Below are 25,511 nucleotides of genomic sequence, written 5' to 3' on the forward strand. Positions count from 1 at the left end.
CAGCATGCTCCACATCCGCCTGCAGACTGGAATTTGGTCTGCGAAGCTGCTGGGCACAAGGGCTAGCCGCTCTTGTAAGGTGGGTAGCATGCCTGGCCAGAGGTAAACCAGGAACCCTACGTGAAATCGTAAAAAAGGAGCTTTTAGGTAACTTTAATGAGTTCTCGCAGCTGGTAAAAAACTTCAGAAAAGCTGTTTTATTATTAGAACTCGATGAAAGTACGTTATTTTCTCTTTCTCCATCAGAGTTAAAGCTAAAGCTAAAAAGTAGGTCCTGGGAACTGTGTTATAAGATGGATATACTTGACCAACAGAAGTATAAAGAAAGGGAAGCCCTGGTCCTCACCTATACACCCAAACAAGCACAACAATACTTAAGGTGGAATATCCCACATGGTGTCCGGAGGTTATGGTTTCTTTTACGCCATAACTTGCTTCCACTTAATACACTCCTCGCAAAATGGTATGGTGTGTCTCCCTTATGCAACCTATGTAATAATGCTGCTCAAGACCTCAACCATGTATTGTTTATTTGCCCGATATTACGATTACTGCGCAAAAAATGGATAAAACCAATTTGTCTACAGTTGGGAATTTTGAATATAAAAATGTTTTCCAATGCTCTGTATTGCCCCCCTAACGAAATGTTCTGTTTCAGACTATTTAATTATTTTAAAGAATTTTTAGACATATATTAATGTGATTTTGGGAGATGCTGTTGAGTATATTATTCGTCTATATTCTAGTGCTTACTTTTGAAGCTGTATGTAACCTTTGCTTATTTTGTCATGATAATATGTATGTTATTTTATGTGGCCCTCAATGAGAGCCAAATCATAACAATAAAAACTTTGAACTTAAACTTTGCTGCCCGCCGCACCTACATGTTCGCAATTGCGAACTCTCGCGATGCGTCGCCAAACTCCCGCGGGATCCCGCAGCAAGATCCAAAATGGCGCAGCACTCGCAAAATATTGAGAAAAACAACTCGGCAAACGCTGAATGGCGGTAAGTGAACGCCGCACGCCGCAAAATTGTATCACCAAGAAAAAAAAATCCGCTGCGTGCGAATTTTGCGGGAAATTCGCGAATCTCGCGGATTGCGAATTTACCGTAAATCCGCGAGCGGAACGGATTTTCCGCCCACGCTTATGCTTGGGGCAAAGCACCTCAAACTACGGGCTTGCACTATAGGCAGCTTGCATTGTAGTGACAACATTTTTTACGAGTCTAATGATGCTAGGATACAAGCACCATGTTTTCATTATCTAAACCACTGTGTCTTTCCTTCCAACAAACTCACCCTGCTCTATTCACCCCTCACCGCAGTCTTGCCCCCCCTGATTATCTCCCTGACCTCAGCTACACAGGGACCTGCAGTCCCACAGGCATGAGCATGGTGACATTTAATCCAATGATGATGTGGAATAGGAAACAACTCCTACGTAGCTCACTTCTAATTAAACTTTTTTCTGAGCTTCTCCTTATCAGGTCGTGAATAAAGAATATCGGACGGGGTTCACCACTTCACCCGAATGAACTACTAGCCGAAATACTCTTCAGGGAAGGTACTGTGAGAGGCATTTCGGACTTGGCACCCTGCTTTGGTGAAACAATACTGAATCCTGCTACTGCGGACTGTGCCCTGCTGTAATATTGTAAGACATATGCGTCTTTGATGAGGAGTATAATAGGAATCCCTATTGCACACTTCTGAGGCAGCAAACAGCAGGCTGCATCATGAACAAGAGGTAATGGCCCCGTTCGTGATAGACAGAAGAGAAGAAGCCCAACACACTATACACATAACTTCAAAACAAAATCAAACCCACACAATGCTTATAGATTATAAAATCTACTACTTGAAACCGCAAAATGACACAACACGTCAAAGATGTGAATCTGAAACCTTGGCAGCTGTGACGGCTATGACTCACGGTGTGCCTGGCCCCCTTCCTCCTCCCCCAGACATCCATGCATCCATGCGAGGACAAGGCCTCTCTCCACATGTTTAAAAAGGGCTCTTGGCTGTAAAGCTGCGGTGCTCGGCGGGCAGCGTTACATAAGAATGAAGAAAGGCGGCTGATAGATGGACATATTTATTTCTCCACAGCCTGTGCATTGTTCAAATGGCTGGCCGGCCCAGCATGATGGAGAACCCCACCTCCCGGGAGGGAGCCCCCAGGCCGCCTCATATAGTTCCACTGCCTGCTCCCAGGCGCTGTGGTGTGGCAGCACAGCCGTGATGGCCTCTAGGTGGTGGTCCGCTCCCCAGTGCTGTAAAATACTACCAGCTGGCAGGCCCGGCCTTGGTGCCCGGTGATGACACCTCTGGGCGCGGTGACTCTCTCGACCGCCAGGATGTCCTGCAGCTGGGCCACCTGGCCTGCAGGACCTGAATGTCCTCCGGGTTGCGGTAGATGGTGATGTAGAACTCCATCCTACTGGTACCTTCCCCGAAGGCCAGGTCGACTTGCCGCATGTCTCTATCATCAGGGGCAGGTAGTGCAGCTGGAGGTGCAAGTGAATGTAGCAGTGAGCATCCTCGCCCTCCTCGCTGAACTGCACGTCCAGCCTGAGGCGGCTGAGCACCCACCGGCAGGCCTCCTCCAGGGTGTTGCGGAAGAAGAGGCACACGGTCCGGGGGTCGGAGGGCATGGAGGGGGTCACTCCAGCCATCTCGGGGTCAGTGGTGGGGAGGCTGAGGAGCACAAGCAGTTAGGGTTACAGTGGAGGCAGGCAGGGGCACTCATACGTAGGCATGAGCACTGTGACATTTAAAACAAGGACGTTGTGGGAAAGGAAACTTGAAAGGGTTTTTAGTTAAAGGCTCAGGCCCAACTCCTATGTAGGCATGAGCTCGCTGACATTTAATCCAAGGATGTTGTGGAATAGGAAACTCAACTCCTACATAGGCACGAGCTCGGTAACATCTAATCCATGGATGCAATGGAATAGGAAACTCAACTACGACGTAGGCACAAGCAAGGTGACATCTAATCCAAGAATGTAGCGGAATAAGAAACTCAACTCCTTTGTAGACATGAGCACGGTAACATCTAATCCTTGGATGTAGTGGTATAGGAAACTCCACCCCTAAGTAGGCATGAGCACTGTGACATCTAATCCAAGGATGTAGTGGATTAGGAAACTCAACTCCTACTTAGGCACGAGCACTGTGACATCTAATACAATAATGTTGTTGAATAGAAAACTCAAGTCCTACGTAGGCACGAGCACAGTGGCAATCTAATACAAGGATCTTGTGGAATAGGAAACTCAACTCCTACGTAGGCATGAGCACGGTGACATTTAATCAAAGGATGTTGTGGAATAGGGTACTCAACTCCTACATAGGCACAAGCATGGTGACAATCTAATACAAGGATGTTGTGGAATAGGAAACTCAACTCCTACGTAGGCACGAGCACGGTGACGTTTAATCCAAGGATGTTGTGGCCCAACTCCTACACTAGCACAAGCATGGTGACATTTAATTCAAGGATGTAGTGGAACAGGAAACTCAACTCCTACGTAGACGCGAGCACGGTGACATATAATCCAAGGATGTGGTGGAATAGGAAACTCAACTTCTAGGGAAACTCAACTCCTACATAGGCGCGAGCACTGTGACATTTGATCCAAGGATGTTGTGGAATAAGAAACAACTCCTACACTGGCACGAGCACGGTGACATTTAATCCAAGGACGTTGTGGAATAGGAAACTCGACTCATACGTAGGCACAAGCACTGTGACATTTAATCCAAGGACGTTGTGGAATAGGAAACCTGAAAGGGTATTTAGTTAAAGGCTCAGGCCCAACTCCTATGTAAACACAAGCACAGTGACAATTAATTCAAGGATGTTGTGGAATAGGAAACTCAACTCCTACGTACGCATGAGCACAGTGGCAATCTAATACAAGGATGTTGTGGAATAGGAAACTCAACTCCTACGCAGGAACGAGCATGGTGATACCTAATCCATGGATGTAGTGGAATAGGGTACTCAACTCCTACATAGGCACAAGCATGGTGACAATCTAATACAAGGATGTTGTGGAATAGGAAACTCAACTCCTACGTAGGCACGAGCATGGTGCCGTATAATCCAAGGATGTTGTGGAATAGGAAACTTGAAAGGGTTTTTAGTTAAACGCTCAGGCCCAACTCTTACGTAGGCACGAGCAGGGTAACATTTAATCCAAGGATGTTGTGGAATAGAAAACTCAACTCCTATGTAGGCACGAGCAGGGTGATATTTAATCCAAGGATATTGTGGAATAGGAAACAACTCCTACGTAGGAGTGAGCACGGTGAGAACTAATCCATGGATGCAATGGAATAGGAAACTAAACTCCTACGTAGGCACGAGCACGGTGACATCTAATCCATGGATGCAATGGAATAGGAAACTAAACTCCTACGTAGGCACGAGCAATGTGACATCTTTTTTTTATTTATTTTTTTAAACTTTTTTATTTGACAGACAAGTCACAAGCAAAGAGACATTGCAATTCAGAAGGAAAAAGAAAAAATAAAATACAAATATAGCAAACTTTAAAGTGACATCAGGGAAAAAATCCATAAATTAGTAAGATCAACAATCTTTAAATGTTACAACTTGGCCAAACAAAAAGACATTTATAAGAAAATAAAAAGCAAGGAAAGAAAAACACTAAATATTTATACAAAGTTAGCCCAAATCTTTTCAAATCTATCTACCGTTTTCCGGGTCCTATTTTTAGCAAGGGCCTTCTCCATTGTGTATATTTCATGAAGTAGTATTAGCCATTCCGTCCTCTGAGGTGGATTTGGTGAGATCCAGGCTCTAGCTACTACCAGTCTAGCACAAGAAATCGCTATGTCAAGCCAGCTTCTATTATCGTGGCCCCGCTCGTATATATAGAGTAAAACCATAGATGAGGTAAGTGGGGAGCTGATCAGTTGTTTTTCACATAATGTGGTTTCTATTTCTCGCCAGAACAAGTTCAGTGCTGGACAAGAAAAGATCATATGGATAAGATCAGCTGCTTGCAGATCACATTTAGGGCATTTGGTACGTTCGTTATTTTGTGACCATTTAGAAATTTTCTGTGGGGTGTGGTAAAGTTGGCTGACCGTTCTATATAATTGAAGTTTCAAACTGGAGGAGTATGTTATTTTGTTAAGAGTTGTGAAAGCCTTTGAGATATTCTGGGGAGTCACATTAGTTCCCAATTCAAGCGTCCATTTTTGAGAGAGTCTGGGACAATCATCCGAGTTATGCTGGATTAATTGTTTATATCCTCTGCTTATTATAGATTTCTCCTTAGAGCTATACAAAACTTCCCAAATATCCGAGCTAGTAATTTTTATTAGGTTCATTTTCCGTATAAGATAGTCCCTTATTTGCAAGTATTTAAGTGCCATTTCACTTGGTAGCGAGTAAATTAATTGTAAAGTGGAAAACTGTAGAAACCCCTCATGGCCATATAGGTCTCCCAGTCTCTTGATCCCAAAATCGGCCCATTCTCTCCCAATATTATCATTAAAAATACCTGGTAGCCCTGGATTATCCCATAATGGCAAATCAGAGTGAAAAAAAGAAGTGTCGCAAAACTTCATGACTAAATTAAACAACCCTACCACGTCCCTTGATGTCTTGAATTGAACTCGTTTGAAGAAGTTCGGGTCTTGTATTCTTGTTAGAAATTGAGATGAGTTTCTACCTAACATAAATTGATGAAAAAAAAAGGTTTTATTTTTATTTAATAGACTCCTAAAGCGCCCTATAAAAGATGCAAAATAATAAGACTTAAAATCCGGAAAATCTAATCCACCCTTCTCTAAAGGTAGTTTTAGTATCGCTATTGACCTCCTAGGTTTTTTATAGCTCCAGATAAAGCTGCTGCAAATTCCTTCCAGCTTCTTAAAAAAAATATTATTAACTCGAAGGGGAATAGAACGAAAGAGATATAAAAACTTGGGCAAAAGATTCATTTTAATCAAATTAATTCTTCCCAAAATATTCATCGGAATTTTGTGCCATTTTTTAAGCATCAACGTAACTTGTTTAAGTAAAGGTTCGTAATTCAGTTTAATTATTTCATTTATTTTAGAAGATATTGTCACCCCTAAGTAAACAGCCGAGTTGCAAAGCCCAGTAACAGATTGATTAGCTTGGTAGTTCATAATGGTTTGAGTTTTATTAAAGTTTAATTTGTAACCGGAAATAGCTCCAAACTTTTCCGCTTCTTCTGTAATTCCTGCTAGAGCATCTATAACATTAGTAGTAAATATGGCTAGATCATCGGCGTATGCAGTGATTTTAAGAATTTTATGTTCATGCTCTACCGGAGTTATCTTCTCTTGATTCTGCAGGGCGTTTATAAAAGGCTCCATAGAGAGGGCGAACAGCAGGGGTGAAAGTGGACATCCCTGTCGAGTCCCCCTAGATATAGCGAAAGTTGAGGAAAGTGCTCCCGCGTAACTGATTTTAGCGTTAGGATCTCTGTATATCGCCTGTATGCCTCTAAGGAAGCGATCCTTAAACCCGTATTGCATTAGCACTTTCCACAAATAATCCCACCCCACTCGGTCAAATGCTTTTTCTGCATCCAGTAATATCATACCGAGTGGGGTGAGGTTAGTTGCAGCAATATCAAATGCCGTAATCGCCATATTGATATGGGCGGTAGTATCCCTTCCCTCTATGAAGCCATGTTGTTGATCATTAACTAATTGCGGCATAATAGACGCCAATCGCCTTGATATCAGTTTAGAATAGGCCTTAGCATCGGCGTTTATTAAAGAAATAGGCCGATATGACCCGCATTCCAATGGAGGTTTATTTTTTTTCCAAAAAAACATAATCTTCGCCGTTTTCCAAGATTCCGGAGCTTTACCAGATGTGCCTATAGAGTTCACCACTAAGCAGAGCAGAGGGAGTAGCTCTTCGGCGCAGATCTTATATAATTCAATCGGAATCGTGTCCTCCCCTGCCGCTTTATTAGAAGGGAGCGAGAACACCGCTAAGCGCAGTTCTTCTAATGTGTAATTAAGTTCTAAGTTATCCAAAATCTCCTGATCTAAAAAGTGTCCCAGAGAGAGATTATCATTTAAGTAAGATTGGATCTGCTCTGGCCTAGCCCTACTCTCAGGAGTATATAGTGCTTCGTAGTATGAAGCAAATTGCTCCATTATATCTCCAGGCTGTGTATAGATAATACCATTAGGGCCTTTTATAGCTTTAATTAATGTAGAAGCTCGGTCTTCAGCTACTTTGTATGCCAAGAGCTTTCCTATTCGATCTCCAGATTCATACTGAGATAATCTATATTTAAGTAACTTGCCACTATTTTTTTCTTTAAAAGCGCTTTTCATGCCTGTACGTATATTTATAAGTCTACTTTCCAGAAGTGATATGTCTCTGCTATTCCGATCCCCATCTCTGAGCTTATCTGCCAGTAGTTTTTCTATATGTAAAATATTGTCCATCATTAACTTTGTTTCTCTTTTCCTTGTTGCATTTTGTTTAAGTATATATTGTTGGGTTGTTCCTCTAATAAAGGCCTTACAGGCATCCCAAACTGACAGCACATTAGCAGAATCTTTATTAAATGTAATGAACTCCTCTATCTGTTTTTTAAGCATGGTTACAAAGACCTCATCTGAGAGTAAGTACCTTGGAAAAGAAAAAGTGCGTCTTTTTTTTATGCCTAAGGCCGAATCAAATATAAATATTATAGGATTGTGGTCCGATGAAATTTTTGGCATGACCTTCATATCTCCTCTCCTCAATAGTTCGTCTGAGGCCCAAGCTAGATCAATCCTAGAGCAGAGTTTATGAGGAGCAGAGTAGTACGTAAATCCAGGCAGACCTGGATATAAGCTACGCCAAATGTCTTTTATATTGTGTATTTTAGCTAGTTCCAGTATTGCTGCTCTTGTTTGTCGCATACGTAGCCCTACTCCTTTTTTAGTTGTATCCTGTTGGTAATTCATAGCACAGTTAAAATCTCCCATTAGGATAAGTTCTCCTGACCAAGATAGTAATTCAATATTCAACCAATCAAATAACCATGGCTCATCTTTGTTGGGGCCATACACTGAACAAAAAACATATAAAGTGCCCTCCAATCTTATTTGCATTATTGCCCAACGCCCTCCCTTGTCTGCTGCCGTTTTAACAACTTCCCCTTGCCAATATCTTTTTTTTAGGATAGCCACACCTCTTATTGGTGCATTTAGAGTAGTGCAAATCACCAAATCGTATCCTAATTGACTCAACAATTTTTTATCTTTATAGCATATATGGGTTTCTGTAAGCATTACTATCTGTGCATCATACATTTTAAGTTCTTGATAGATTAAATTTCTTTTAGTCTTATTGTTCAAACCAGAAACGTTCCAGGCAAGACACCTGCAGTTCGTCATTTTATATACAATAAATCAATAGCCGCTTCCCTTATATTATTTCTCCATAAAGCTCTCTTTCTTGTTAAGTACATTGTAGCTTCGCCATGGATTGTCTTGTCATTTTTGTTTCCCCCCCCCCTCCTTCCCCCCCCGTACCAAAGAAAAACACCCCCCCTTTATACCTGCTGCCTTTTGGTAGGGCAGCCTCTCAGCGGTGCAACCACCCGCCACTTTCCACCACCCTCATTAAGTATGTCATTTTTACTAAATTTAGCATATCTTAAATCCCTTATTCTCCATTTTATCCTTTGAGCTTGTCAGATTAATCAAACCCTTTCCACTAACCATACCCTGAGGTGTAGTGTTATGTCGCTTACGCTTTAGTAAGCTTATCAAGCACAGTTTCTGCCTCCTTCACCTGATTAAGATAATACGTATGCCCGGCTTTTATAACCTTTAAGCATGCAGGCTCTTGGAGGAAGACCTGAGCCCCTGCAGTCTTGAAAGAGTCAATTAGTTGGCGCAGATTCCATCGTCTCTCCATAGTAGATTTACACAAATCTGAGCGAACAAAGAAGGTCACGTCTTCCGTAGTAATCGGAGAGTTAGGTTTAGCTTTTAAAGAAACAGCCTGTCTCAACAGAAAATTTCCGAAATAAATCAAAAAAGGACGAGGATACTTATTGTCTCTGTTTCTATTAGCTAAAGGCAACCTGTGGGCTCTTTGAATCTGAGAATCCCAATCCCAGTCCGCAAGATCTGGGAAGGCACGTTGGCATAGTCTGACTATATAGGCCCTGGGGTCCGCCCCTTCAGCCCCCTCCGGGATCCCAAAAATTCTGAGGTTCTGCCTTCTTTGCCTATTTTCCAAATCCTCCATCTTGGATTGTAAGGCCCGGATTTCCTCCTCGTGTCTAGTACTTTTTTGATTGTGCTTGGTCGAAGTCTCCTCAACTTGTGCCACCCGTTGCTGAAGTACCTCCACTTCTTGGGTTACTTTATTCATTTTCCCATTGACCTCCAGCAAGTACGACTGAATTTTAGAGTTATCCTCCTTTAGTTGTGAGAAATGCTGTTGTGCCTCTTGTCTCTGTTCGGTCAGCATATGCAAAATTAGAGCCATAGAAGGGGTCTCCAAGGAGGAGACTTCCTGATGTAATTCCTTCGTGAAATGCCCGGCCTGATCAGTTTCTTCCTCTGTTGTGGCAATAATTTCATTCACGTTTAAGGCCGTCTCACTACCATCCTCCCTTAAAGTAGAGTCTAGTTGTATATCTTGTACTCCTTTAGAACCGGCTACTATCAATTGGTTTGTAGAGGTGGACGGATCCTCAGCCTCTATATCCTGGATATCCTGAATATCTTGGTTAGTTAACGGCGGAGTTGAAGACCCCATGGTACTGTTGCCTGATAAGCGTAAAGCCATTGTTTTTACACCTCCCTTAGCTTTCATCCACTTACGTAATGGACTATCATCAATAATAGGTTTTCCACGGTTATTAGCCTGATTTATTGTAGAGGAAAGAGTAGATTGAATAGTGTTTTTCTTGCACCTTATTTTATTTTTAGCTTTCCCTCTTCCTTTTTTCCGTGTCACTATTTTCCAGTTGTCCTGTGGGGAGCTCTCCATATTATCCTCCGCCTCATCAATTAATTCTTCATATTCATCATTCGACTCTACTGGTGTTCCGTTGCTCTCTTCTGCCTTGTCTATGGGGGTTCTAGTAGCCGGGGCTAAGTTTTGAGTGTCAGTTGCCTCGACTGGTGTAACTGCGCAGCTCATCTGGGTCAGGCCGACACCAGTGGAGTCCCTTCTAATGTCCGAGACTGTGGGTTGTGCCTGTGAAATCAGCTCGGCTGCCCCCTTATCAATATCCGTATCTTTCTCTTTACCCATATCCATATCCTTTAGAGCAGCTATATTGTCTTGTATCACCATCACAGTCACAGTCTCAGTCACCGACTCGGTAACAGTCTCAGTTACACAGCCCTCCTTTCCTGAAGCCCTCTGGAGATCCCTCCTCAAATCTGTATCAGTGTCCCCATTTTCAGTTATTATCTGCTCAGTCTCAATACTGCCCCCTGCAGGCGCTGGATTTACAGCTATCTTAGCTCCTTTATCTTTGGCAGCGTTATCTTTATTGCTAGCAATTAGCATTAATGATCGCAATGATTGTTGCTTACCAGCCACGTATGCTGCTTTCTCCTGGCTCCCGGTGTTGAGCAAATTCTTAACAGCATTGACAGCTGTGATCACCACTTCTGTTCCGTGAGGCTTAGCTGGAGTTTTAGTTTTAGCTGCCGCCGCCACCGCCTTCTTCTCTGCTACCCCATTGACTGCAGCTGAGGCGGCATTTTCCTCGGAGTTTCCTGCTCCTTTCGTTGTCCTGGTGCTCCTCGCATGGATCTTGGGAGCCATGTCAGTGCTCCCTGCCTCCGAGTCGGTAGTGCTCTCCGCCGTCAAGGCAGCGCTCCAATCCCTCTTGACCAAACAGCTGGCTATGCTCCTGGTATCGATGATTCCGATGATTGCCCTTGATCCTGGACCCGCGGAGCCAAGCCAAGTCAGCAGGGTCCAGCGAGCCCAGCGTGCGCAGCCTGTCTCCGCTCCTCGTTCGCGGACACCGCCGCAGCTGCAGCCGCCCACATGCAGTATCCGCATCCAGCCCTCCTGCGCTCTCTGAGACTCGTGCAGTCCGTAACAAGTAACAAGTCTCAGGTAAATCGTCCCGTTGTTTACCGCTCCGTTAGCTTCGCGCCCATTGGGATAAAAGCATACATAAGTTGGTTATCTGTGAGGTGGTGGGAGCGGCGTTCTCAGGCTGCACCCGACGGCACCTTCAATCCGCCATCTTGGTTTTCCTCAAGCCTCCGGGAAGGACTGTGACATCTAATACAAGGATGTTGTGGAATAGGAAACTCAACTCCTATACTGGCATTTAATCCAAGGATGTAGTGGAATAGGAAACTAGACTCCTACGTAGGCACAAGAACTGACGTTTAATCCAAGGATGTTCTGGAATAGGAAACTCAACTATGACGTAGGCACAAGCAAGGTGACATCTAATCCAAGAACGTAGTGGAATAAGAAACTCAACTCCGATGTAGACACGAACACAGTGACATCTAATCCATAAATTTAATGGAATAGGAAACTCAATTCCTATGTAGCCACGAGCACAGTGACATCTAATCCTTGGATGTAGTGGAATAGGAAACTCCTCTCCTAAGTAGGCATGAGCACTGTAACATCTAATCCAAGGTTGTAGTGGATTAGGAAATTCAACTCCTACGCAGGCACAAGCACAGTGACATCTAATCCATGGATGTAGTAGAATAGGAAACTCCACTCCTACGTAGGCACGAGTACAGTGACAATCTAATACAAGGATGTTGTGGAATAGGAAACTCAACTCCTACATAGGTATGAGCACGGTGACATTTAATCCAAGGATGTTGTGGAATAGGAAACTCAACTCCTACACTGGCAGAAGCACGGTGACATTTAAACCCAGGATGTTTTGGCCCAACTCTTACACAAGCACGGTCACACTTAATTCAAGGATGTTGTGGAATAGGAAACTCAATTTCTACGTAGGCTTGAGCATGGTGACATTTAATCCAAGGATGCTGTGGAATAGTAAACTGAACTCCTACGTAGCTCACTTCTAATTAAACTTTTTTCTGAGCTTCTCCTTATCAGGTCTTGAATATAAAATATCGGAGAGGGTTCACCACTTCACCCGAATGAACTCAAACTAGCCAAAATTCTCTTCTGGGAAGGTACTATGAGTGGCATTTCGGACTTGGCACCCTGCTTTGGTGAAACAATACTGAATCCTGCTACTGCGGACATTTAATTCAAGGATGTTGTGGAATAGGAAACTCAATTTCTACGTAGGCTCAAGCATGGTGACATTTAATCCAAGGATGCTGTGGAATAGTAAACTCAACTCCTACGTAGGCACGAGCACGGTGACATTTAATTCAAGGATGTTGTGGAATAGGAAACTCAAATCCTTTGTAGGCACGAGCACAGTGACATTTAATTCAAGGATGTTGTAGAATAGGAAACTCAAATCCTACGTAGGCAGGAGCGCGGTGACATTTAATCCAAGGATGTTGTGGAATAGGAAACTTGAAAGGGTTTTTGGTTAAAGGCTCAGGCCGCTGCTACGGGCAGAGGTGTGGTATGATGGGAACGCACCCAAGGGTACAGGGGCGAGGCGTGGTCTGATGGGTGCGGACCCAAGGGTTCAGGGGCGAGGTGTGGTCTGAAGGGAGTGTACCCAAGGGTTCAGGAGCTCAGGGGTGAGGTGTGGTCTGATGGGAGCACACAGAAGAGTTCAGGGGCGAGGTATTGTCTGATGGGAGTGCACCCAAGGGTTCAGGAGCTCAGGTGCCAGGGGCGGTGGTCTGATGGGAGCGTTGCCTATAGGGTCCTGAACAAATGATTTCATGCATTCCCTACAATAGTAGATGGTTCACATAGCCTAAATAAATCAAAGCCAACACAAGAGGAACATTTGCAAGTAAATACATTAGACAAAACTATGGAGCTACTCTCAAACATCCCTTTTAACATGGAACAAAAGTGGTCACTTTGTAAGCGTTTTGCCCTGTTTCAGCTAGGTGTAACCCTCAATTAATCTGCTTTTGTTTATGACAGCTTGTGGGAGACATGCAAATACAATTCTGTTGATGAGGCATAATGTGTAAAGGTTTTATTGTACATTTATTTGTAGAAGGTGCCTTAGAAGGGAAGCCTGTCCTCCATCATGCATGCCCCCACCTCCCTCTTGGGCAGCCCCCCATGCCTCCTCGTAGACGTCTACCTCCTGCTTTAAGGTGCTGTTCATCCACAGGACCTTGTTCAGGTCTGCATAGCAGAGTGCCCTGGCCCAGCTTGTCGGCGGAGTAGAAGACCAGATGGTAGCAGACTCTGTTTTTGTGGGTGGGGCTGAAGCCCCCCAGGGCGCTGACGGCCCCCGCTGTGAGGATGGAACTGAGCTTCTTGTGGCCCACCAGCAGCGCTTTCTTGCTTCTGTTTTTTTTTTTTAAACTCCATGTAGTATCCTACCTTGCTGCTGCGGTACCGAATGGCCAGGTGCACACGCTCTGAGTCACTCTGGGGTTATCAGAAGATATGACGGGCATATACATTCTTGACTTTGCCTAAAGAAGGGGGGGGGAGCCCCTAACATACTATTTTACTACTGGGCCTTTGTCTTACAACAGTTTGGCACGCTGTATTTCTTAGAAAATAACAGGGCTAGAGGATCGAAGATACCCAACATCCATCAGTTGGCGATGGGGAAGGAGGCAGAAGGTCTCTTTCAAAGGTAATCTGAACTTAGTTACAGCAAATGAATTCGGTATAAGTGTGTCCAGGGGGCAATAAAGGTTTGGGATAAGGTAATTAAGCACTGTCAAATTTCTAGATATAATAAATATACCCGAGGGTGGCATTCAGATTTTCCCCCACATGCATTGTATGATGGGATGGCCAGGAGATGGGAGCAGACAGGGATTGAGAAGGTGGCAGATCTTTATCATAATCAATAACAAGCAACCTTTATGGAGCTTGCTCAAAGTTTTGGCCTAAAAAGAAGTTTCTGTTTTAAATATGTACAGATACACCATCGCATAAGGAGTCTCGCTAAGGGATCTATTAAAGTGGAAGAGGTACCAATGATGAGAGTAATGAAATGTTCGGATAGCAGGATCAGGGATTTTTATGCGGAATTACTGCTGAGACTACCAGATGATATGGAGAAAGTAGAGGTCAACTGGGCGGAAAAGCTGGTAGATGGGGAGGTAGAAATGGATATGATAGTAAAGATTGGGATTAGGGTTTTCTTGTCATCAAATTTGAAAGGGCAACAATATAAAACTCTGTATTATCTTTACTATACAATACACCAGCAAAGTTGTTTGGCTGGGCTTTACCTGCAGCTGAGGGAAGAGTTAATGGTTCTCAAACACAGGCACCATCCTTTAGATTCTCCAATCTTGGCTAACCTTTCCCAGTAATACCCACATTTCTTTAAATGGATAAGAACCCTAACTATTTCGGGAACTGAATTGTGCTCAAAGCCAAACTTGCAATCTTCATGGCAAGCATGTGTACAGACAGTTGTGTGTCTGCACACGCTGCCAAGAGCATAATGTAACTGTTTGGAGCAAGGTTCAGAAGTATCTTGGAGGCTTACAGGTTTATAGTGCGCTAGACAAAACGAGACATAAATAACCAGGACTGTGTCGGGTGCCAGCCTCCTTTTGAATTTATGAAAAACAAATATTTTATTCACAACTTTAAACTTGAATTGTCCTTTCGAACTGGAACCAAAGAGCACGTGAGTGTCAGAATACCCTCGATATAGATGACTTTTTCCACGGATTACTCATGTTGGTTAATCGGGGTATCATGAGACATCCATCAGGCTACTGAAACCAAACTGTCCCAGACCTGAAACCAAACTGTCCCAGACCATCACTGTGAACTTGAATTTGAAAATTCAGGTCGCAGTGCTCTAAATCTTAAGGACTAGAGAATGTCCAAGTGCCCTAAGCAGAGATCAGACAGACCTACTGCAAAGAACTGTCAGAACAGAATTAGCAAAGGGATCGAAAGCTGTAGAGCACGAACACCTTCTTAACTCCGAATATAAGAGTGAAAATGCGGTGGAAATGCGCACCATTCATGGAAGCGAAGTAAAAGCAATACTTGCATAGAATGGGAGAATACAGCTACACAAACCAGAGCGGAAACCAACATGCACAAAGAGAACCTCGTTATTCCAATGCACAGGGACACAAATAATATAAAAGACGTAAAAAGATTGCAGAAGTGATGCCTTGGAGGAAAATGAAGGAAAGGCCCTGCGCCATGCCTCCCGCACACACTGTGTGCAACCGGCTCCTGTTAACCAATGACAGCTGGATAAACAGAGGCACATGGAGGGGAAGGATGGAGGGCTGTCAGCACTCATCTCTCAAGGATACCCAGTAGCCCCCCACAACCCCTATCATGCCGCGTCATCAGGCGACAGTACATAGGGACCAGCAACCCCCCCCCCCAACACCTAAAACCAGGACATTATCAACAGATAAGTTGTGGATACCTAGTGAAGCACGTCGATTTCAACAAGCAGACAACCCTCCAGCACTAGAGATAGAGTCGTAAATCAGGTCTCCCTGAGGTATATGGGCCAAGCACATAGCAAGACGGACGCCCCCGCAATAACGGAGCCTGTCCCATACCTAAAAGAGCCCACAACATTATAAGCTCGGACATGCCACACTTGCTGCCAGGGGACCCCTGTGCCCCTAAAGGTAGCGGCAACCACCGCCCCCACCAACCGGCCCTCCCACAAAAAGAACCAGAGCGCCGAATGAGAGTACGAAAGCACAGGACATGAGTGGCAAAGCCCCCCACCCCCACCGTGTTCACCCCTAAAGTCAAGCAGTCCACTTCAAAACCAAGGCACCCCACACTAACCTGGGACCAAAAGACTCACTGGGACAGCAAAGGGCAGAATGCAGACACCCTAATATTCTGCGCAGTTTCCCTTCCCTAAATATGGAGAGCAGCTCGACCATCACAGGAGCGGCAGTTAATGTTGTTCACTCAGACTGCACAGTAATTACTTTATACTACTTGGCGCTCTCACATGAAACAAAACTGCTATGGGCCACGTCGAGTCAGGCTTCGAAAAAAGAAAAAACAAGCCTCCTCAGCTGTGAGAGGTTACTCTAGAGCTGTATAAAGGCCCGGCCCAGCCGAGCCTAGCTGACCGTGATTCTGGGTCCGCCTTTGGCTCTCTTTCTTTGGTGTGGACTCGGTCTGACCCTGCTTCTCGGACCCTGCCTCTGCTTCTGTGCCTGACCCTGCTTCTAGGACCCTGCCTCTGCTTCTCGGACCCTGCCTGACCCTGCTTCTCGGACCCTGCCTCTGCCTGACACTGCTTCTCGGACCCTGCCTCTGTTTCTCAGACCCTGCCTCTGCGTCTCGGACCCTGCCTCTGCTCCTCTGCCTGACCCTGCTTCTCGCACACTGCCTTTGCTTGTGCTCCAGACCCCCGCCCGATGGCCGCAGCCGTGCCCCCCGTCGACCCCTGGGATGTGCGGGATTTCCTCCGTAACACCCTGGAGGAGGCCTGCGGGCGGGTGCTGCGCGGCCTGACCGAGACCGTGCCGCTTAGCCCAGGGGCCAAGGAGGCCCTGCACCACACCGCAGAGGAGCTGCTGGAGGCCGCCAGCCGCCTGCCCGGCCCCCGCCAGCCCCAGACCGCCCTGCGGCTGCATCCTGCTGCCCCCCTGCCGCCCAGCAGGCCCTGGCCGGGAGGCTCCTCCAGCGGCTAGCCTTGCAGCATTTCAAGCAGGTGGTGTGGACCGCACACCAGGCGGTGGTGAGAGAGCGCCGACTGAAGGCCCTGGCCACGGAGGGCGCCCTGAGGTACACAGTTTACCTGGAGCTGGAGGGCCTGCTCAGGGGCCGCTACCTGCCCCAGCTCTACATGCAGGTGCAGTACCAGGCCACGCTGACGGACGCCGCCGGAGTGCAAAGACTGGAGCGGGTGGACCTGGCCCTGGGTGAGGGCAGGAGCCGGGTAGGACTCTACCTGACCAGCCTCCTGAAACCCCAGGATGCGCAGGCCCTGCTGGATGGGCGGGCCCCACTGAAGGCCAGCGCCCCGGGAGAAGTGACCACCGGGCAGCTGGGCCGGGCCTGCCTCATGGTGGTGGTGCAGAGCCAGGAGGTGCCACAGGGAGTCAGCACGCTGCTGGGGCTCCACCAGGGAGCTCTACGAGCAGGCCTAGGGGCTGCCCCCCCCTGGAGGTGAGGGCCTCCATCGTGGCCATCCACCCACACTGGTGACTTTGAAATGTGACTGAACCGCACTGCACTCTCTGTAAATATGTAAATAAATGACTGTTAACTGCATCCTGTATCCGTGGCACTCTGTTCACAGCGGCGGGCGCTCTAGTTAACAATCCTAAAGACTCCTCCTTTTGCCTCTCCGTCCTTTCTCTTCCCACCACCATCCTCCACTTCTCTCCCCTTGCTGAGCAAAAGCCCCCCACCCCCACCGTGCACTTCACTAACCTGGGACCGAAAGGCTCTCACTGGGACAGAGGGCACCCACCGCAGACACACCATTATTCGGAGCAGCTCGACCATCGCACAAGAGCGGCAGTTAATGTAGTTCACTCAGACTGCACAGTAATTACCTTATACTACTTGGCGCTCTCACATGAAACAAAACTGCTATTGGCCACGTCGAGTCAGGCTTGGAAAAAAGAACAAAAACAAGCCCCCTCAGCTGTGAGCCGTTGTTCTCGAAGTATATAAAGGGCCGGGCCAGCCCGGCCCAAGCACAGCTGACCCTGATTCTGGCTCAGCCTTGCTGCCGGTTCCTACTGTTCTGCTTCTGGTGTGGACCCCGCGATGGCCGCAGCCATGCCCCCTGCCGACCCGGCTCCGTGAGGTTCTTTGTCAGGGACGTCCTGGAGGACGCCTGCCGGCGGGTGTTCTGCCGCCTCACCGAGGCCGCGCCGCTGAGCCCTGGGGGCAAGGAGGCCCTCCAGGGCACCGCCTCCCAGCTGTTTATGCCCGTCCGCAGTATGCCCGGCCCCTGCCAGCCCCAGGCCGTCCTCCCGCTACTCGTCGAGGCCTACGGCTGCAGCCTGCTGCAGGCCCTGGCGCGCCACCTGGTGGAGGTGGTGGACCAGCAGCGTGTCCAGCAGGTGGTGCGGACCGCGCACCATGCAGTGGCACGGGAGCGGCGGCTCGAGGCCCTCCTGGCCACCTGGGACTATTTCAGCTGCGCCGTGTACCTGGAGGGCCTGCTGCGGGCCACTACCTGGCCCAGGAATTAAATGTCACTGTCCTCATGCCAGTGAAGAAGTTGAGTTCCCTATTCCACAACATCCTTGGATTACATGTCACTGTGCTCGTGTCTACATAGGAGTTGAGTTTCCTATTCCACCACATCCTTGAATTAAATGTGACTGTGCTTGTGCCTACGTAGGAGTTGAGTTTCCTGTTCCACAACATCCTTGAATTAAATGTTATTGTGCTCGTGCCTACGTAGGAGTTGAGTTTCCCTAGGAGTTGTTTCCTATTCCACAACATCCTTGGATTAAATGTCACTGAGTTCGTGCCAGTGTAGGAGTTGAGTTTCCTATTCCAGAACATCCTTGGATTAAATGTCACCGTGCTCGTGCCTACATAGGAGTTGGGCCTGAGCCTTTAACTAAAAGCCCTTTCAAGTTTTCTATTCCAAAATATCCTTGAATTAAATGTCACCAAGCTCGTGCCTATGTAGGAGTTGAGTTTCCGATTACACTACATCAAAGGATTAGATGTCACCGTGCTCGTGGCTACGTAGGAGTTGAGTTTCTTATTCTACTACATCCTTGGATTAAATGTCACCGTGCTCGTGCCTACGTAGGAGTTGAGTTTCATATTCCACTACATCCTTGGATTAAATGTCACCATGCTCATGCCATTGTAGGATTTGGGCCACAACATCCTTGAATTAAATTTCACCGTGCTCGTGCCTACGAAGGAGTTGAGTTTTCTATTCCACAACATCATTGGATTAAATGTCACCATGCTCCTGCCAGTGTAGGAGTTGAGTTTCCTAAAACATCCTTGGATTAAATGTCACCGTGCTCGTGTCTATGTAGGAGTTGAGTTTCCTATTTTACGACATCCGTGGATTAAATTAAACCATGCTCGTGTCTACATAGGAGTTAGGCCTGAGCCTTTAACTAAAAACACTTTCAAGTTTCCTATTCCACAAAATCCTTGGATTAAATTTCACTATGCTCATGCCTACGTAGGAGTTGAGTTTCCTATTCCACAACATCCTTGTATTAGATGTCACCATGATCGTGCGTACGTAGGAGTTGAGTTTCATATTCCACTACATCCTTGGATTAAATGTCACCGTGCTCGTGCCTACGTAGGAGTTGAGTTTCATATTCCACTACAACCTTGGATTAAATGTCACCGTGCTCATGCCATTGTAGGATTTGGGCCACAAAACATCCTTGAATTAAATTAAACCATGCTCGTGTCTACATAGGAGTTAGGCCTGAGCCTTTAACTAAAAACACTTTCAAGTTTCCTATTCCACAAAATCCTTGGATTAAATTTCACTATGCTCATGCCTACGTAGGAGTTGAGTTTCCTATTCCACAACATCCTTGTATTAGATGTCACCATGATCGTGCGTACGTAGGAGTTGAGTTTCATATTCCACTACATCCTTGGATTAAATGTCACCATGCTTGTGCCAGTGTAGGAGTTGAGTTTCCTATTCCAGAACATCCTTGGATTAAATGTCACCATGCTCGTGCCTACATAGGAGTTGGGCCTGAGCCTTTAACTAAAAGCCCTTTCAAGTTTCCTATTCCAAAACATCCTTGAATTAAATGTCACCCTGCTCGTGCTTACGTAGGAGTTGAGTGTCCTATTCCACTACATACAAGGATTATATGTCACCCTGCTTGTGCCTACGTAGGAGTTAAGTTTCCTATTCCATTACATCCATGGATTAGATGTCACCGAGCTCATGCCTACATAGGAGTTGGGCCGGAGCCTTTAACTAAAAAACCTTTCAAGTGTCCTTGGATTAAATGTCAAAGTGCTCGTGCCTACATAGGAGTTGAGTTTCCTATTCCACCACATCCTTGAATTAAATGTCCCTGTGCTCGCGCCTACGTAGGAGTTGAGTTTCCTATTCAACAACATCTTTGAATTAAATGTCACTGTGCTGGTGCCTATGTAGGAGTTGAGTTTCCCTAGGAGTTGAGTTTCCTATTTAACAACATCCTTGGATTAAATGTCACCGAGCTCGTGCCAGTGTAGGAGTTGAGTTTCCTATTCTAGAACATCCTTGGAATAAATGTCACTGTGCTCGTGCCTACATAAGAGTTGAGCCTGAGCCTTTAACTAAAAGCCCTTTCAAGTTTCCTATTCCAAAACATCCTTGAATTAAATTTCACCATGCTTGTGCCTATGAAGGAGTTGAGTTTCCTGTTCCATTACATCCATGGATTAGATGTCACCGAGCTCATGCCTACATAGGAGTTGGGCCGGAGCCTTTAAATAAAAACCCTTTTTAAGTGTCCTTGGAATAAATGTCACAGAGCTCGTGCCTACGTAGGATTTGAGTTAACTATTCCACTACATCCTTGGGTTAAATGTCACCGTGCTCGTGCCTACATAGGAGTTGAGTTTCCTATTCCACTACATCCTTGGATTAAATGTCACCGTGCTCATGCCAGTGTAGGATTTGGGCCACAACATCCTTGAATTAAATATCAACATGCTCTTGCCTACCTAGGAGTTGAGTTTCCTATTCCACTACATCCTTGGATTACTTGTCACCGTGCTCATGCCATTGTAGGATTCTCAATTACGCTTCATGGTGTTAGAGAAAATCACACAACGCCGAGACCAGGATCCCATTAAGCAAAGACTGAGATCTGAATATCTTTGGATCAAAAAGTTGAATTCGGCCCATCCCATTGGGCTCAATGACCGTATTGAACATTCATGTTTTCTATAGAATAAATGGTTTGCAGCATTGTCCTTAAATACATTCTGGGCCTTGTTAACCATTGAATATAATGTCATGTATTCGCTCTTCATGTTTCACTTTGCATTATTGTTTCCTTTATACATTTTATTTGGTTGCGCCCAGATTGTTTTTTACTTCCGCTATATGAAGTATTCACTGTGAGCAAAGAGTATGTTTACTTCCGTGAAGCCTTCGTACACCCTATCATGTGATTAGTGTCAACGCTTAAAGTCGCAACTGATTGGCCTTGTTGCTGATCATGTGACTGGTATTTGGTTTGTATTAACTTGCAACATTTGGCGCGCAACTTCACCGTTGAGAAGCCGAGAAGTTTGCACATCCGCTGTTTCAGACCCATTGGTCCTTTGTAAGTAGTTTCGTTAGCAATGATGTGTGTCAGATAAAAACGTTGCGTGTAAAATATACACTGTGCAGAATGCTATGTTAGCGAGCTATTGCATGATAGTGATATCGTAACGACAGTGGATGTAAAGACTGGAAATTTTTTAGCGTTATCCATTTTGAATAGAAAAGTTTTCTCTGTAGTATTACTTCCAATTATTATGGTCTTTTGTTTGTTGTCATTGCATATGTTTGCTTATGATTTATATTGCGATATTGAGTAATAGGACAGTGAATTAATTGGTCCTGTTTCATTTCTAATAGACCCCTGACGAAGGGTCAGCTTTACTTGACCCGAAATGCATTGGGTGGATATTATCTGTTGACCTTTGAAGTTATAACTGAGACAAAAAAAATTGAAAATTTCCAAATGAATTACGAACATTGAAACACGTGAAACTTTGATTTGTCTACACGTTGTAAGAAACTTGAAAAAATGAATTAAAACCAGTGAAGAAACTAGTATGTTTCATTGTTTACTTTGCGCACTCGTCAGTGGGAAGGAGCCACTCCCCACAACATATTATTGTAGGATTTGGTCCGCAACATCCTTGAATTAAATGTCACCGTGCTCGTGCCTGCGTAGGAGTTGAGTTTCCCTAGGAGTCGAGTTTCCTTTTCCACAACATCCTTGAATTAATTGTCACCGTGCTCGTGCCTGCGTAGGAGTTGAGTTTCCTATTCCACAACATCCTTGGATTAAATGTCACCGTGCTCCTGCCAGTGTAGTATTTGGGCCACAACATCCTTGAATTAAATGTCACTGTGCTCTTGCCTACGTATGAGTTGAGTTTCCTATTCCACAACATCCTTGGATTAAATGTCACCGTGCTCTTGCCTACGTAGGAGTTGAGTTTCCTATGCCACAACATCCTTGGGTTAAAGGTCACCTTGATCATTCCTACGGAGGAGTGGAGTTTCCTAATACAGAACATCCTTGGATTAAATGTCACAGTCCTCTTGCCTAAGTGGGAGTTGAGTTTTCCCAGGAGTTGAGTTTCCTATTCCACCACATTCTTGGATTAAACGTCACCGTGCTTGTGCCTACGTAGCAGTTGAGTTCCCTATTCCACTACATCCTTGGATTAAATGTCACTGTGCTTTTGCCAGTGTAGGAGTTGGGCCACAACGTCCTTGGATTAAATGTCACCCTGCTCCTGCCTACGTTGCAGTTGAGTTTCCTAATCGACAACATCCTTGTATTAGAAGTCACTGTGCTCATGCCTACGAAGGAGTTGTTTCCTATTCCACAACATCATTGGATTAAATGTCACCATGCTCATGCCTACCTAGGAGTGAAGTTTCCTACACCACAACTTCCTTGAATTAAATGTCACTGTGCTTGTGCCTACATTGGAGTTGGGCCTGAGCCTTTAACTAAAACCCTATCAAATCTCCTATTCCACAATGTCCTTGGATTAAATGTCACAGTGCTTGTGCCTATGTAGGAGTTGAGTTTCTTATTCCACAACATCCTTGGATTAAATGTCACCATGCTCGTGCCTACGTAGGAGTTGAGTTCCCTATTCCACTACATCCTTGGGTTTGATGTCACCGTGCTCGTTCCTACATAGGAGTTGTTTCCTATTCCACAACATCCTTGGACTTAAATGTCACAGTGCTCATGTCTACATAAGAGTTAGGCCTGAGCCTTTAACTAAAAACACTTTCAAGTTTCCTAATACACAAAATCCTTGGATTAAATTTCACTATGCTCATGCCTACGTAGGAGCTGAGTTTCCTATTCCACAACATCCTTGTATTAGATGTCACCGTGCTCGTGCCTACGTAGGAGTTGAGCTTCCTATTCCACTACGTCCAAGGATTAGATGTCACCGTGCTCGTTCCTACGTAGGAGTTGTTTCCTATTCCACAACATCCTTGGATTAAATGTCACCGTGCTCGTGCCTACATAGGAGTTAGGCCTGAGCCTTTAACTAAAAACCCTTTAAAATGTCCTATTCCACAACGTCCTTGGATTAAATGTCACAGTAGTTGTGCCTAAGTAGGAGTTGTTTCTTATTCGACAACATCCTTGAATTAAATGTCACCGTGCTCGTGCCTACGTTGGAGTTGAGTTTCCTATTCCACAACCTCCTTGGATTAAATGTCACTGTGCTTTTGCCAGTGTAGGAGTTGGGCCACAACGTCCTTGGATTAAATGTCATCGTGCTCCTGCCTAGGTTGGAGTTGAGTTTTCTATTCCACAACATCCTTGTATTAAATGTCACTGTGCTCGTGCAGGAGTTGGGTTTCCTAATCAACAACATCCTTGTGAAAGAAGTCACTGTGCTCGTGCCTACCTAGGAGTTGAGTTTCCTATTCTACAACATCATTGGATTAAATGTTACCATGCTCATGCCTACCTAGGAGTGAAGTTTCCTAAACCACAACTTCCTTGAATTAAATGTCACTGTGCTTGTACCTACATTGGAGTTGGGCCTGAGCCTTTAACTAAAAACCTTTCAAATTTCCTATTCCACAACGTCCTTGGATTAAATGTCACAGTGCTTGTGCCTATGTAGGATTTGAGTTTCCTATTCCACAACATCCTTGGATTAAATTTCAATATGCTCATGCCTACGTAGGAGCTGAGTTTCCTATTCCACAACATCCTTGTATTAGATGTCACCGTGCTCGTGCCTACGTAGGAGTTGAGCTTCCTATTCCACTACATCCAAGGATTAGATATCACCGTTCTAGTGCCTACGAAGGAGTTGAGTTTCATATTCCACTACATCCTTGGATTACATGTCACCGTGCTCATGTCATTGTAGGATTTGGGCCACAACATCCTTGAATTAAATTTCACCGTGCTCGTGTGTACGTAGGAGTAGAGTTTTCCTAGGAGTCGAGTTTCCTATTCCACAACATCTTCGAATTAAATGTCACAATGCACGTGCCTAGGTAGGAGCTTATTATTCCACTACATCCAAGGATTAGATATCACCGTTCTAGTGCCTACGAAGGAGTTGAGTTTCATATTCCACAACATCCTTAAATTAAATGTCACTGTGCTCATGCCTACATAGGAGTTGAGTTTCCTATTCCAGAACATCATTGGATTAAATGTCACCTTGCTCATGCCTATGTAGGAGTTGAGTTTCCTATTCCACAACATCATTGGATTAAATGTCACCATGCTCATGCCTACGTAGGAGTGGAGTTTCCTAAACCACAACTTCCTTGAATTAAATGTCACCGTGCTTGTGCCTACATAGGAGTTGGGCCGGAGCCTTTAACTAAAAACCCTTTCAAATGTCCTATTCCACAACGTCCTTGGATTAAATGTCACAGTAGTTGTGCCTACGTAGGAGTTGTGTTTCTTATTCAACAGCATCCTTGAATTAAATTTGACCATGCTCGTGCCTACTTTGGAGTTGAGTTTCCTATTCCACAACATCCTTGGATTAAATGTCACTGTGCTTTTGCCAGTGTAGGAGTTGAGCCACAACGTCCTTGGATTAAATGTCACCGTGCTCCTGCCTACGTTGGAGTTGAGTTTTCTATTCCACAACATCCTTGTATTAAATGTCACTGTGCTCGTGCCTACGAAGGAGTTGAGTTTCCTATTCCACAACATCATTAGATTAAATGTCACCATGCTCATGCCTACCTAGGAGTGAAGTTTCCTAAACCACAACTTCCTTGAATTAAATGTCACTGTGCTTGTGCCTACATTGGAGTTGGGGCTGAGCCTTTAACTAAAAACCCTTTCAAATTTCCTATTCCACAACCTCCTTGGATTAAAAGTCACCATGCTAATGCCTACGTAGGAGTGGAGTTTCCTATTCCACTACATCTATGGATTAGATGTCACTGTGCTCATGCCTATGTAGGAGTTGAGTTTCCTATTCCACAACATCATTGGATTAAATGTCACCATGCTCATGCCTACGTAGGAGTTGAGTTTCCTATTCCAGAACATTCTTGAATTAAATGTCATTGTGCTTTTGCCTACATAGGAGTTGGGCTTGAGCCTTTAACTAAAAACCCTTTCAAATGTCCTATTCCACAACGTCCTTGGATTAAATGTCACAGTGCTTGTGCCTACGTAGGAGTTGAGTTTCCTATTCCACAACATCCTTGGATTAAATGTCACCATGCTTTTG

The sequence above is a fragment of the Lissotriton vulgaris genome, chromosome 11, assembly GCF_964263255.1.
Source record: "Lissotriton vulgaris chromosome 11, aLisVul1.2, whole genome shotgun sequence".
Taxonomy (NCBI): domain Eukaryota; kingdom Metazoa; phylum Chordata; class Amphibia; order Caudata; family Salamandridae; genus Lissotriton; species Lissotriton vulgaris.